Below are 15,473 nucleotides of genomic sequence, written 5' to 3' on the forward strand. Positions count from 1 at the left end.
GATGTATAGGGTAAGGCGGGGGCAGGACACAGAGTCTCTATGCCCTCCGCAGCTGCACCACACTCTCATAATCTTGGTCTGTGCACCAACCTGAATGTTATCTAAATCTTGTTTAAAAGTTTTCATAGAGCTCAACCTCCAGCAGATCCTTCACTCCCAGGAGGTGGGTGGATGGCGATAGAAATTCCAACCTCTCATCTCCTGTTTTGGTGACCAGCCCCATCCTGGAGTTATTGAGGGGCCCCATCCTAAGTCATCTTATTATAAACTTAGGCATGATTGAAAGGGGCTTGTAATGAATAACAAAAGACACTCCTACCACTCAGGGAATTCCAAGGATGCCAGAATTGGAGATAAAGAACAAATATATTTTGTATTATGCTATATGTAGATATTTTACATGTAAACTATAGCTTTTTTTTTTTTTTTGGCTTTTCCATAGGGAATGGTGGAGAGAAGAAGAAGAAATGTGAGGGACAAAAATGAGTGAATAGAATACTCCTCAGCCCCAAAATAAAAATGAAATAATACCATCTGCAGCCACGTGGATGGACGTAGAGATTATCATATTAAGTAAAATAAGTCAAAGACACCATATATGGAATCCAAAAAAAAAAATGACATAAATGAACTTATTTACAAAACAGAAACATATTCCCAGACACAGAAAACAAACCTAGTTACCCAAGGAGAAAATGAGAAGAGGGGAGGGACAAATTAAGGGTTTGGGATTAGCAGATACAAACTATTATACATAAAATACATAAACAACAAGGTCGTACTGTATAGCACAGGAAACTACATACAATAGCTTGTGTAATAACCTATAATGAAAAAAATGAAAAATAATATATATGTATAGCTGAATCAGTATGCTTCAACTTAAAAAAAAATGAGTGTATAAACTGAAAAAGAGGTCATGAGAGGTGAAAGGATGTAGAGATACAGGACAAAAAGAGCGAAGTGGAGACAAGCGTTTCTGTGCTTCAGGCAACTTGGTAAACGTCTTACAACATCAGGGGAGGAGCTGGGGCCGCGGGGCATGCTGGGGGCAGGCCCGCGCGAGGGCTGCTGGGAAAGCAGCGGAGTCCCGCGCAGGCGCGTAGGGGAGAGCGGACGCTGCCAGCAGGATGGACGCGTTTCTCATGATCCGGCGTCACGAGAGCACCATCTTCACTGAAGCCAGGGAGTCCAGCACCGTGTTGGAGCTGAAGCGCATCATCGAGGGCATCCTCAAGCAGCCCCGAGCAGCAGAGCCTGTACAAGGACGACCAGGTTCTCAATGACGGCACGACCTCGGGCGAATGCGGCTTCCCACCCGCCCAGTGCTTCATCCCTCCCCCCGCCAATAAAAGAGATCTGGGTATGAAAAAAAAAGTTCCATTTTCTTCTGGATCTTCTTTTCACTTTTGCAATTCAATCTATTGCCTGCTTTACAACTTACAATTCCAAAGGCTTTACAGTGCCACATTTTCTTCACTTTTGGGGGGGAGGTATAATGTTTGAATAATTCAATTAAGAGAGATGACGTGACGATGCACTGTATAGCTCTTCTTTGTAGCTGGAACTCAGTAATTTGTTTCCTTTTTCTTACCCCCTGGTTCTCCGCTTTTTGTTGGATCGGGAGGGATCCGAGGTCTTCCCTAGGCAGGCTGCTCCACCTCCATCAGGAAGTGCTCCAGTTCCAACATCTTAGAGGCTGTTGGAATTGGACAGGCCGAGGCCAGGGAGGACACTCCTTGGCACTGCAAGCCCTCCGGGTACACCCGGCATAGCCACAGCTCCAGCTTCACCAGGACCAAGTTTTCCTCCTTGGACCTCCCCACGGGTAGGTCCTGCCCAAAGTCTACGTAGATGGTGGCGTGTGGGGAGACCCGCGCCGGCGGGCCCGGAATTCCCCCAGCTCTTGAAAGAAGGTGCCAAATCGAAGATGGGGGTGTCGCAGTTCCGGGGCAGCAAGTGGCCAGGGTGCAGGGGCTGGCAGAGCTCAGGGTCAGGGGCCCACTCGCTTCCCAGTAGACCTTGCACTTGCCCCGGCGCCAGGCCCACAGCCCGGGCCCTGAGAATTCCAGCTGCAGGCTGGGGGCCATGTGCTGCAGCAGCTTCTCAGGGTAGTGTAGCTGCTCTAGTTCGGGCAGCTCAGTGGGGCTGGGGAAGGTTACACCCTGGGGCTCTGCAGCCTTGCTGGCTTAGGCTAGGGGAACCGGGCAGGAGCACACAGCTCAGGAGGTCCCCCCCCCCCCCCCGCCCTTCACTGCAGCCTCGTTCGGCCCTTGCACATGCTGGTCAAGTCCAGGGCCCCAGGCCAGGCTCTGTGTGCAGACTGACCTGTGAACAGCTAGGACCAGCCGGCCCCGCTCACCTGCCATTAGGGTACAGGCTCTGGGGGAGGGTGTGGTGCAGGACTCCACCTCCTGGGGCTGCCACAGATTTTCACAGAATTAATTTGAAGTTAAAATTGGTATTAATTCTTAATATTAGCTATGATAAAAGTTGTCATTTCTAACTATTTTCATTTTAATGATGATAGTGATAAATTGAAAGATAATGTCTTTTAAAGTTTACTTATTGTTGAGATATATATATCAGACTTACCATAAACTTGGATGATTGAAAATTTTTATAAATATGTATTCATTTTCTTAACTGGAAAAAGTCACAGATGGTCTTGGATACTACAGGAAAACGTGATCAAATATATGCCCTTGAGGCTTAATGACTCAGGAAACACTATAATGCAAGGCAATTATTTCAGTCTAGTTAAGTTATTAAAGTTATTCATTAACCAGTTGTAGAATGGTTCAGTGATGTTTTCTGTTGGAAATATGTAGCCACCAGAGTCACATTACTAAGCTACATAAATACGAATAGCAAATTTGCTTAGGGCAGTCTTGTCAAGTATTTAGTTCAATAAAGAAATAACACCGTAACGAGTCTAAAATAGCTCCCAGAAGTAAATCCAGGGAATTTAGATTTACCAAATCCAAATAATAAAAATAAGAACAGCTCTTCTCGATGAAAGAAAACTTGATTAATTACTCTTCTTGGCCAAAGTCTTAGAGACTCTGGACAAATGAATTAGGAGCAGTGTCTCTTGGCAGAAGTATCACTGGGATAATGTCTGTGATTAGTAATAGAAATAAGTTTCGGTCTCATTGACTTTCTAAATAATTTCATTTGTCTCCTTGATTGCCATACACTTCTATGAAGAGATATATAACAATTAATTGAAGTCTGAATGTATATTGATACTTATATTTGTTCTTGGATCAGTAGGAGGGTGAATAACAAGGGTCTAGGAAACAACATTGTGTAGAAAAGACAACACCAACACCATCTATTGCGTACTGACTGGTTGGAGGGTGTCAAGCACTGAGTTAAGTCATTAACATAAACTTTATCTTCTCCCTCTTTTGCAAACCTTTTGAGGTAGACAGAACCATATGTATGAGTGCATATGATTTTCTGCTTATTCTGTTCTATTGAGCTGCAAAGAAATGTGTCTCATCTTCTGCATTTATAAACCCAGTGATCTTTACCAAGGTCTCTCGAGTGAATTTTTTTTTTTCTTCAGAGGCCTTTCTTCTTCATAGCAAATTGTCTGATTTTTCTCTTCCTCTCTCTTCTTGATATTAAAATTTGCCAAACACCCTAAAGATGTGCTTCCCTGAAATATACATAGAAATTCAATGATTTTCCAGTATGTATACAATTGTGGGGAAGAAAGACCACTTCCTTTGTTCTGGCCTCTATAAAATGTGTGTAGCTTAGACCACATTACTTGTGGGCTCAGTTCCCTTGCATTAGTCACTTTTTTAAGGTTTGAAGGCAACTGCAACACCAAAGTGACTCTCACATGTGAACTACTTAGCCATGAGCATCTATCCTGAACTTGTGATTACTGATGGGATGATGGATTTTCTATTTACCTTTTATGTATTTCTTTTTATGTTACTGTGTGAATATGTAACATTTATTTAGTATTTACATATTATAGAAGCATATTGCATAAACTGTAGAAATGAGTTTTATTTTATATTTTGCTTAAATATTTGTTTATATATTTAGATACCATAAATATTTATTTACCTCATTACATTTTGTCTTACTAGATCTGTTTATCATAACCTTAAAGTCAATTTCTCTAACATTTTCTTTCCTTCTACCTTCATGTCATCTCAGTGATTATTGGTTTAATAAATTTGTTAATTTGTCACACACATCCTCACCAAAGTCACTGACGAAAAAAGTTTATACACACACATAAAACCTGTCTTGGATAGAACACTGGGACTGTACCATTATAGAATAGCACTCAAATTTGGATTTATTCATTAATCAGTCTTTTGTTGGTTTTATTGTATTTTTAACAATATACTTAACCAGACACCTTGCTGAAGCCCTCACTAACATGCATGGACCTAGACGGAATTATAAGATATAATTTAGTGATGGCTATCAAAAGAAATAGTTAAAGGAGTTAAAAACTGGTTGTCCCTGAGAGTGGGGAGGGGTTAGAAAGGGAATAGTGGTTTCTCATTATTAAGTACTTTATTATTTTTTTAACCAAGTGCATGTGAATCAGAATAGGCTAGCTTATGCTTCAGTAGTAATTGACCCCCAAACCTCTGTGTGGCCATCTTTATGTCAAGCCACCATATATACATATATATGTATCAGAAATGATGAGTTTATACTGACACCTCCAGTTTCATTTCCACCCCATGATGATCTCTCTTGTTTGTATCTCCCTTCTCAATTGCTCAGTCTAATAACGCATACAAAGGTTTCAAGGTCACTGCATATATGCCACTAGGGAAGAACAAACCTACTGAGAAGAAATCAAGACTTGTTTGCCGTTCTCAATTTCTAGGACTTAAGTTCTAAGCTGTAAACTTAGAAAATTAATGAAAGGGTTAAAAAAAAAAAAGGCTCTTCCAAATAGGTTCCACCTACTCTCCTAAAACAAGATTTTTCTGAAGTTCGAGATTAATTTGACATTTAGACTGTGGCAACTAGAAAAATGTACAATGTCCAATGCTTAATAAAAGAAGCGTAAGACGTGTTCAGATCACGTCAGTAGGTGAAAGCAGCATGGAAGACCTCCAGGGAAAACCACCGCAAGGGCTTACTGGTGCTCTTAAGCAGCTCAGCGTTTTGCAACTTCTGAGTCACTCTACCTGGGCTTTCTTTTCTCAAATGCTTTCTTCTTTATCAGACACTGACTTTTCTATTTACCTGTATAAATGATTTTGTTGGCAGGGGCTATTTAATTCTTTGCTCTATTTCTAACTCCTCAATAGGCACACCTGTAATAAGTAACTGTGTATTACAACAAAAATGAACCAACCATTCTTCTGGCTCCATTCTTTTGGTTGTTCATGGATCAGCTCTCTTTGCACAGAGCTCTTAGTCTGAAACCCTCCTATTGATTTTCAGTGGAGAAATTGCCCTTTGCCCTTTGAAGGAAGAAAGGGTGGAACAAAAGCATCTAGTCATGTTGGTCTTCAGCTTAACTGAAGTGAGAACTGCTTACCCACTGGAGCTAATGAAAATCAATTCTCCAAACAATGAAAGGCCGGGATCACTTGGGAATATAAGAAACTTGCCAAATTGAATACTGTACTGACACTCAGGAGCAAGCCAAACTCATCCTAAAAACATGGGGAAAAAATTCAATCCCCATCAAAATACAGACTGCACTTTTCACAGAGCTAGAACTAAAATTTGTATGGAAACACAAAAGACTTCAAAAAGCCAAAGTAATCTTGAGAAAGAAGGACATAGCTGGAGACATCATGCTCCTTGGTTTCAAACTATGCTGCAGAGCTACAGTCATGAAAACAGTATAGTTCTGGCACAAAAACAGACATCTAGATTAATGGAACAGAATAGAGTCCAGAAATGAACCATACTTGCATGGAGAAGTAATCTATGACAAAAAAGACAAGAATATAAAATGAAGAAAAGACAGACTCTTCACTAATGGTTCTGGGAATACTGGGCAGCTACATACAAAAGAATCAAGCTGGACCACTCTCTCACACCAGGCACAAAAATAAATTCAAAATGGATTAAAGACTTAAATGTAAGACCTGACACCATAAAACTTGTAGAAGAAAACATAGGCAGTACTCTCTTTGACACTGGTCTTAGTAATCTTTTGTTGGAGGAGGGTGTAAGTCTCCCCAGGTAAGGGAAACAAAAGCAACAATAAACAAATGGGACTTACATCAAACTAAAATCTTTTGCACAGTGAAGGAAACGATTGACAAAATGAAAAGGTCACCTACTGAATTGGAGAAGATACTTGCAAACAATACATTCGATAAGGAGTTAATATCCAAAATATAAAAAAGAACTCATACAAATCAACATCAAAAAACCCCAAACAATCCACTTAAAAAATGAGCAGAGGATCTAAACAGATAATTTCCCACAGAAGATATACAAAAGGCCAGCAGACACATGAAAAGTTGCTGAATGTCACTAATCATCAGGGAAATGCAAATCAAAACCATAATTCCACTCTTGGGTATTTGCCCAAAGAAAAGAAAAATACTAATTTGAAAAGATAGATGCACCTCTATGATCGGTGCAGCATTATTTACAATAGCCAAGATATGAAAGTAACCCAAATGCCCACCAACAAATACATGGATTAAAAAAACATATGGTGTATATACCCAATGGGATATTATGCGTAAAAAAGAATGAAATCTTGCCATTTGCAACAACATGGCTGGACCCAGAGTGTTTTATGCTAAGTGAAATAAGTCAGACAAAGAAACACAGATACTGTATAATTTCATGTATATGTGGAATCTAAAAAACAAAACATGAACAAATATAACAAAACAGAAATGGCTAGAGACACAGAATGAACAGGTGGTTACTGGAGGAGAGGGGGTTGGCAGGAGGAAGGAAATAGGTCAGGGAGATTAAGAGGTACAGACTTCCAGTTGCAAAATAAATGTCACAGGTATAAAATGTACAGTGTGGGGGATATAGTCAATAACTCAGTAATATCTTTGTGGTGTTATATTATAGCTAGACTTATTATGGTGATCATTTTGAAATATACAGGAAAAAAATCACTATATTGTAAAACAAAAACACAAAAATAGGGGAAAAAAGTCTTGAATCTAGTGAAATCTGGCAAACTGTTCCTGTAAAATGTATCCCATAAATTCAGTTTTGACTGGAAGGAGAAAATCAGCCTATCTCATCTTTATTCTAATTAGCTCTAACCCATATGCTCAGGTTGAGAAATAGGAAAAGCAATTAAACATCTTGGAAAGTCCCATGAAATCTCAGTCTTACCTCATCTATATCACATAGAAGCACACTTAGGAGCTTAGAGTTCAGTAGATTTTGAAACTGAATTTGAGAGTGATCAAACCACCTGTCCCTCACGCAATAAAGCAGTTATTAGGCTAAGAAATCAAATTTTGATTTGCACAGTTTGAACTGTACAGGCACTCTAAGCTCCCACCCCTTCCCCAAAAGCATACCATTCTTTATAAGAGAACCTTCAAGCCAAACTGGGTCATCCAATGAGACGAGACCTCACTATCTTTGTCTTCAGTTACTAACTTGGCTGAGGACTCATTCTGATTCTTTTTCAGGTTGTTACCACCTTAAGCCTCTGAAATCAGAAATAAAAACCTTTAGCATTTTCCTGACACAATCCTCATTATTAGAAACAACATTATGAATGAAGTTTCCAGTGTTTTCCAGGATAAATGTCCTTTTCAGTAAATGGTCTCTTGATAATTTCTCTGCAAACATTTAAACATTATGATTACAGTTCTTAAAATGACCAGAAGTCATTACTCCAAAGCTTAATTACTGGGTCATATGCATCTCTTGTGTTTCTGTGCCACCATGACTCAACTTTTGTTTGGGCAAAAGAGACTTTGTGTCAGCAGCAACAACAACAAAATCACTCTTTCATGGAAATCTCAAAACCAAAAACTTGCATTATTTTTATGAAATCAAGCACACCAAAATATGCATTAGGGGTGTTATATTTCTAGTATCTTGTTGAACATTTATTATGTGTCAAGTTTCACATGGTTACTGGGATTATCTATTATAATTTAATCTGGACATCACCCGTCTGAAATGAATACTCAAATCAACCCAATTTTGAAGGGAAAGAAATTGATTAATAGAAATTCCTGTGTCACTCGAAGTCAGTGAAGCTATTAAAGTAATTTTTGGAAAAGATAATGAAAGTCCTAGTAGTGGTGGAGAGATTGGTGAGGCTGATCATGAGAGAGAGGTAGACACCAAAGAATCAAAGGAGACTCAAGCCATTTCTAAACTTTTATGAAACTAATCTTTGCTCATCAAAAGTCATGCTCTACCTCAAGGCTTCTGGGTATGGATTTAAACTTCTTTGGGGGGTTCAAAGGCACTGCAAGAGTTTTGGTGCTGATACCTCTGGCAAATCTCTTCTCTCCAAATCTCAACTGGATTCTAAGGTCTTCTGGGATCTGGGTACATAAGGCTCTTGTTTCTCATCTCTTCGGCCAAAGAAAGAACCAAATGAAGGAGGTTACCCTAGGAAAGATCACTAAACTCCCAAAGGGAGGTTACAAAATGGGTGATAGCATAAATGTGCAGAGGTAGACCAGATGACCAGGCTGGATGTCAGTCACCTCCCTGTAGACTGTTCCAAAGTTAAGACTCCATCTGACAAAGGGGAATCAAACCAACAATCAACAGAGTTTTGGGGTTTTTGTTTTTCTTTATATCCCAAGTTAAACAAGGACTAGGTTCTTATAAGCTATAATTTTGCACTGTGTTCCTCAAACTAGAAATCACAATAGATATGTTTTCTTTTATTCCTTGTCAGTGTTGTCAGACTGTAGTCTGCACACTGGCATTAATCTTCGTGATCACTAAACTTTCCATATTTGGCTACAGAAACTCCAGTCTGCATATGTATGAACCAAACAACAGCCAGGCAAGGACAAAAGTTCATTCATGAGACAGTGTCAGAGCTACAACAGAACAGAGAAACTGTTTTTTCCCTTTTAAATGAGGATGAAACACAGCCATAGATTATTCTCATTGTCTATTCTGTTACAGGGGTAGTTAGTGACAATTACGGCTCATAATTCTTTCCTTTCTTCCTGCTGATAAACATCTATTCTGACTATTCAGTGAGGAAGAGGTGGGAAAGATTTTCCTTGAATATAAATATTTATACAGGAGGTCAATTCCTACTTGGTTTTGGAAATAGTTCCATTTAAAACATACCCTTTCTGACTTGTCTTTTAATATTTAATATGAATATCAAATTGACATTAACACTATAATATAATCAACACATTAATTAAATTAATATTTATTATTAAAGTTGCCCTTTGAATGTATTAACAACACAATAATGATGTCTTAATGACATTAATAAAAGAGAGATTGTGTATAGAAATTTTAGGCAGGTGAAAAGAGGCCACAAGCCAATTGTGATACAATGGATAAATGGTTTAAAGTCTCATTCTTGTTCTCTTGACCCAGCAAGTGGATTCTAGTAAGTTAAGAGTTTATTGTATGAAAAAAGACTATCTCAGAAAGCTTCAGCACTCTGGTGTAAGGCCAGAGCTGCCTGCCTCAGAATGTGATTGACCTATTTAACCACTTCATTGTACCACCAGTTTTCAAGTATATGTCTTACCTAAGTCTTCTCTGCAAACTGAACGATCATCCAAAATTTAGCCTTTCCTAATCCATTCCTTTATTAATCCATGTTCTGAACATCTACTATGTGCCAGGTGCTGTGTTAGAGGCTGGAGACAGAGATGATTCAGTCTGTCTCTCTGACCTCAAGGATCTCCCCTACGTTTTGCTAAGCTCAGTAACAGAGATAATCATAGTAGTAGCTAATGTTCCTTGGGTGCTTTCCTGTGTTCCAAGTAGTCTTCTAAGAGCTTTATAGGCATGAGCTCTTTTAACATACAGCAGTGTCCTTTTAGAAATGGATACTTTATTATTGCTATTTCACAGGTGCAGAGACTGGGGCAAAGAGAGACTTGCCCAAGACTGTTAGGTAGTTACATATGTGGGGGCACTGGGCAGATAGGTGGGGGAGAGGGAGGTTGGTCTGGAAGACGGTGGTATGTCTGCCTTTGGCATAAAGGGGCTTTACTTCCTCTGAATGAGTGCCAGCAAGAAATTAGTTAGAACCCGGCAGCTGCAACTGTGCAGTAGTGACAAGGACCTAACCAGACATGACCCAGTGCTAACTGTGATGCAGTGAACATTGTGGTTTAGGCCCCACCATGGGTTTTCCTGTGTGCATCATGGGTAAGGACATGGGCAGAATGGGACGAGCATGACTAAGCACTCCAGGGACAAGAGTTGCCAAACAATCAAGAGACCCCCTCTAAGCGAGGATATAAGAGAAGGGGACAAACAGAGACCATTGCTATCCAGCCTTGAATCAAGCTGCCTCCTGCTCTTGGAGGTGTGCTTTCCTTTTACTAATAAATCCTTTAAAACCTTTCACTACACAACATTTCATCTCCTGTCTGAATTCTTATCTTTCGGCTAAGACCAGAACTGGGGTCTTTTCCCCTTTTGGGGTAACATAACCGCACAGGACAATAAGGGGTTCGGACAGGATTCAAACACAGGCAGTTTGATCATGTTCTCAAACACTGCAGAGAAGGTGCCTCATCTCGGCTGGTGATGGAGGCAGGTCAGGGGCAGACTTTCAGAATGGAACAGAGCTCAGGCTGAGCATTAAAGACCAAGTAGGAGTTAACAAGCAAAGGGATGAAGAAGCAAAAGCGAGGACGTCACAGAGATGGAATGAGTCAAGCCAAGGCTGGAGTGACGTACAGCATCAGGAAAGGCCCCCCCGTGCTGCTTCTGCCGCTGGGTGGGGCCCCGGGGAAACTGATCTGAGTGGGGAGGGAGAAGGGGGCCAGCAGTGAGGCTGGACCCAGCGGAGGGCCCCATCAGAGCTGGGCCTTGTGGACGTCCTTAGGAAACTTGGATCTCATCTTATTCCTGATACGCAACTACATTTTGTGTGGTTTTTGTTTGTTTACTGTTAATTTACATTGCTTTGAACGAGAGTTTAGAAACTGAGTCAATGTTGAGTCATTTTTCTGGACAGCTTCAGTCTCTTCCTTATAATTTGGGGAGTTTGGTTTAGACGACCGCTTGGATCCCTTCTAGTGTTGAGATTTTTCTCTGTTTATCTCATCTCTTTCGTTTCTTGTTTGTATGATTAAGTTCTTTCTCAAGCCAAACTACCTCTGCCTCAGCTCAATATAGAAGCAAAGTCAGGTGAAACTCAGGGTAATTACAGTTTGAAGGAGTAATGCTCCTCTTTACTGACTTCAACACAGAAGATGGTGGTGATGTTAAGGAGTGACATAGCAATAGTAGAATTATAAGTTAGTGCACATGCGGGCAAACCCAAATTATATACTAGTGAGGCTCGGTGCTCATAAAACGTTATTACTGCAAGCGTGTAGTAATCCTTTGTTCTGTGACTCTCCTGGCTGCAGGGAACTCTGATTTAGAGACACTGCTTAGTCCTGTCACGTCTTTTATCAAATGCCTCATTCCTGTTTCTCCTGCCAATTAGGTCAGCTCTCCCTTCCCCGTCTCCTGGGCTAATCTGTGACCTTACTCTGTTTGGGACCCTTGATGCAGAATCCATCTTTGCTCTGCCCTGTTGCAAAACTATCCTTTCCCTCTTATTACAATCAGTGAGCTTTGATTCCCACCTCTCTTTAATCTAATCTCTTTCAGGTTCCTTGGTACACTTGAAACAAATTTCCATGCCCCAGAAGTTTCTTGCAAGCTACCTGTTTGCAAAAACTTCTTGCTCACTTTTACTTTAAGATTGTGGTTACACGTGGGAAAGAGGAACCTGCAGGATTCATGAGGCATGTAACAGGGTAGGTGTCTCCTTCCTTTCCTCTCACTCCCTCCCCTTTGCCCCTTCCCTCCCCACCCAGAAAGGATGTAAACAGCCTAAAAAAAAGACGTACAACATGACTGAATCAAATCAAAGTAAAATCTTGGGATTGGGGAAATAAATCAGAGAGGAAGTAAGAGAGAAGTCAGGAATGAGGTTAAGTTTAAAACAAATCATATGAGGTCCTTCCTGCACATTTGTAAAAGGCAAGACACAAGTTTGGCTCTAAATAGTGTAGCAGCTAATGCTTAAGGGGAAAGCTGATCCACTGTATGCAGAGAATAAAGACAAGGGGCCCGAGGTCAGCATCTCTCAGGGCAGAGAACTAAGAGGAACTTCTCCCACGACTCTTCCTAAAGAAGACTCAACTGTGTACAGTGTTCTCAGAGATACCTTTACAAAAAACAGCCACACGTCTAGGATTTTTTTAAAGCTCTGTACTTTGGGCCTGCCAAAGCCAATTCAGTAAAAGTGGTCTTAGAGGGCTGCCCTGATGTGCTGTGGTCCTGAACTTGGCCAGTTAGTGCAGGGATGGACCATAAAGGCTGGGAAGCAGCAGTGTGCCTTCTGTGGCTCCTTCGTCTGGAGAGATGCTGGGAAAGGGATAAAAGCTTCCACGGCCAAACTCATTTGGATTTACGAACTCTTTGAAGAGTGAAAATGTTCATTAGCATAGAAGGGCTCTGAAAAGTCTCTCAGTAAGGAAACATTCTCACCTTTGTTTAATCCACTTTTCTCCCAGACATGTTTAAACACAAAATTGGTTTCTGTTGTCATTGTGTTATTCTTGTCTCCTGGTTCATTACTTGGGCCACTTCACTGTTTAAGGAACAGATGAGTGGTTAATCAATTTAATTGGATGAAACAAATACCAATGTTTATCTTATTTTATTAATGTATTTTTTGGATGCGTTAGAAATTATTCTAGCTTCTAGATTATTATAAAATCAAGGTGGAAATTAGGTGAAATTGAGTTAAATCTTGCTCAGGACTTCAATGACATTTTACTTTGGGTCAAACAAAAGCTTTTCTGTTTGTAATACAAGAGAATGTCCATTCTGATATTTTTAAAATTTCCACCTAAAATGCTACTGACCTCAGTTTAACCATACTCATTTATAACTTTTCAAATATACTAAACACTGGCTTTAAAAAAAAAATGCTGGAGGTTGAGGTTTTTTTAGCAACGTTTTTTTCTGTTTTAACTGAACTAGTTAATCATTTTTATATATCCTAGGGCTACACCATGATTCAACTTATAAGGCAAACATTTCTTAGAAATACACCAAACACTCTGAGCCTTGCCTATTTAACCTCTAAGCAAAAATAAGCAATTAACAATAAATTACGCCTTAGTTTCCTTTTTCCGTGTAAAGAGACAGGAAATTAAAGAAAGATATTTAAAGAAGTGCTGTTGCAAGCCTTCAGGCTCTATTATTAGATGTGCAGAAGTCTCCCCAGGGCTATTTTTCCCCCCAGGCAAACAAACAAATAAACAAGCATCAGTGAATGAACTGCGTATGAGCCAGAAGTTCTCCTCAAAATATTTTCCGCACAGCACGTTTGCCATAGTTCGTTCTTTTCCATTTTCAGTCCATTCTCTTCTCTTTAGTTATAAACAAACATGCTATTTGGGGATCACCATTTATCTGAGGTATAATGCAGACGCTAGCCTATCTGCATTGTTAGAACCCACATAACAATTAAATTCTCTTACTGAGAAAATTACTAGGCACAGAGAAGAAATCCTCCTTTACTAGTTAGATTTTGCTGGTTAGGAAGAGTTTTGCACACTGGACATTTTTAATGGGTTATAAACTATTGGTTGAAACTGATCGGTCCAGTGAGAGGTATACAGTACTTCCCTTTGAAAGTTATGGGCAATATAGAAATATTAAAACCAAAGAGGTCCCACCCCATCATTTTATAGCTGCAGAGACTGAAGGTGAGGGATGGGAAGGGATTTCCCCGTGATCACATACAAGTAAGTGGCAAAAATTAGAACAAAGCCTGGATGTTCTAATTCCTAGACCAGTGGTTTTCTCATGACAACTTGCTGATAATTCACAGAAATCTCTAGAGATAAATAATGTTTTTTTCTGTTGATCAAACAGTTTTATAAACGCATGAGGTCATGGAGTTGATAAATGTTTATTAAGCACTGACTATATTTGTAGACAGCCTGGTAGCAGCACAGTGAGTCAGAATATCCAAAGATGAGAAGTGATGCTGGTGTTTGGGGAAAGCTCACCCACACTCAGGCCACTTACTGGACTGAGAGAACACACATCACGTATCACCATCACATTAATCGTCCCTAGTCCTTATTCTCTAAAGCTCAACCACCCTCTATAGGCTGGTGACACTGAAATTCATCTCTCTTGCCCAGACCTCTGTCCTGAAGTCTCACATCACAAATCCAACAGTCTGCAGGACATCTTTTAATTTCCTCAGGGACCTTCAACTTAGCATGGTGAGATTTGAACTCATCTTCTTGAGCCCTGAATTCCTCTCTCAGGAATGCCTGCACCAATCCTTCCCAACCTGAAAATCTAGGCACCACCCTGACTGCCTTCCTCTCCCCCAACCCTCACATCTGATCAGTCACCATGTCCTAGAGCCATGACTTCCATGGTACCTTTTGCATCCGTGTCCTTCTCTCTGTCTGCCCTGCAGAGCTGCAGTCCAGGCTCTCCCCATTTCTGCTCTACGACAGCCTCCTGTTTAATTTCTTGAATCTCCTATCATTCTCTCTCATATAACTAACCAGTCCTTTCTATTGCTCTGGCAACAGAAAATGTCACATCATATTTACTTAGTTATCTGAACCCCTTCTAATTCAATATCATCTAGTAGTTACCATAGATCCTTGTTTAGGGAACCGGCTGATGCTAAAACTCAGATTATTTGGTACAAGCTGCCACTTGAGTTCACTATTATTAATGCATTTTCTGTGTCTTGTCCTTGTTCCATCAAACACTGTGGGAGGAAGAGAAGGGGAAGATGGCAGGTGTAGACTAGCCTTTCTAGACATATAATTAAATAAGTTTTTAATGATTTCACAAAGCATATTAGTAATATCATCACTTGCTTGGGAACAACGTTTATGGGTAGATGTAAACTTAAAAAAATGATATTAACTTCTGTCTGCCCCTTTTAAAATATGTATCCAGATCTAAGAAAAGAATGAAGTTCACAAAGTACATAAATGCTAAGCAAATAAAGGCTTACAGGCAAAGATGTATAAAAATGAGCTCATGTTACAGTCACTGGGAGCAGTCCTGAATGCGCCAGCCTGCCACGTGCGGAGCTGCGCACAGGCACTCATGCTTGTGACTGCGAGGGTGATTATCTCATTTTCTCCCATTCAGGACAAATACAGGTTTGAGACACTGATTCATAGACATCAACACCACAGCTGACAGCCCTGACTTCTGAAAAGTGGCACGTGTGCTGTCTGGAGGTTATACACCAGACACGTCGCTCACTCTCCTTCATTCTCTGTCCTGTACTTTTCCTCCCAAGA

At 40.3% G+C, this 15,473-nt stretch overlaps 1 pseudogene; it reads right to left on the bottom strand.

The window, feature by feature from the left end:
• Positions 1-1,643: 1,643 nt before the first annotated feature.
• Positions 1,644-15,473, bottom strand: part of LOC102526099 (interferon regulatory factor 7 pseudogene) — a 124,428-nt pseudogene continuing 110,598 nt past the window's right edge.

The sequence above is a fragment of the Vicugna pacos genome, chromosome 29, assembly GCF_048564905.1.
Source record: "Vicugna pacos chromosome 29, VicPac4, whole genome shotgun sequence".
Classification (NCBI taxonomy): domain Eukaryota; kingdom Metazoa; phylum Chordata; class Mammalia; order Artiodactyla; family Camelidae; genus Vicugna; species Vicugna pacos.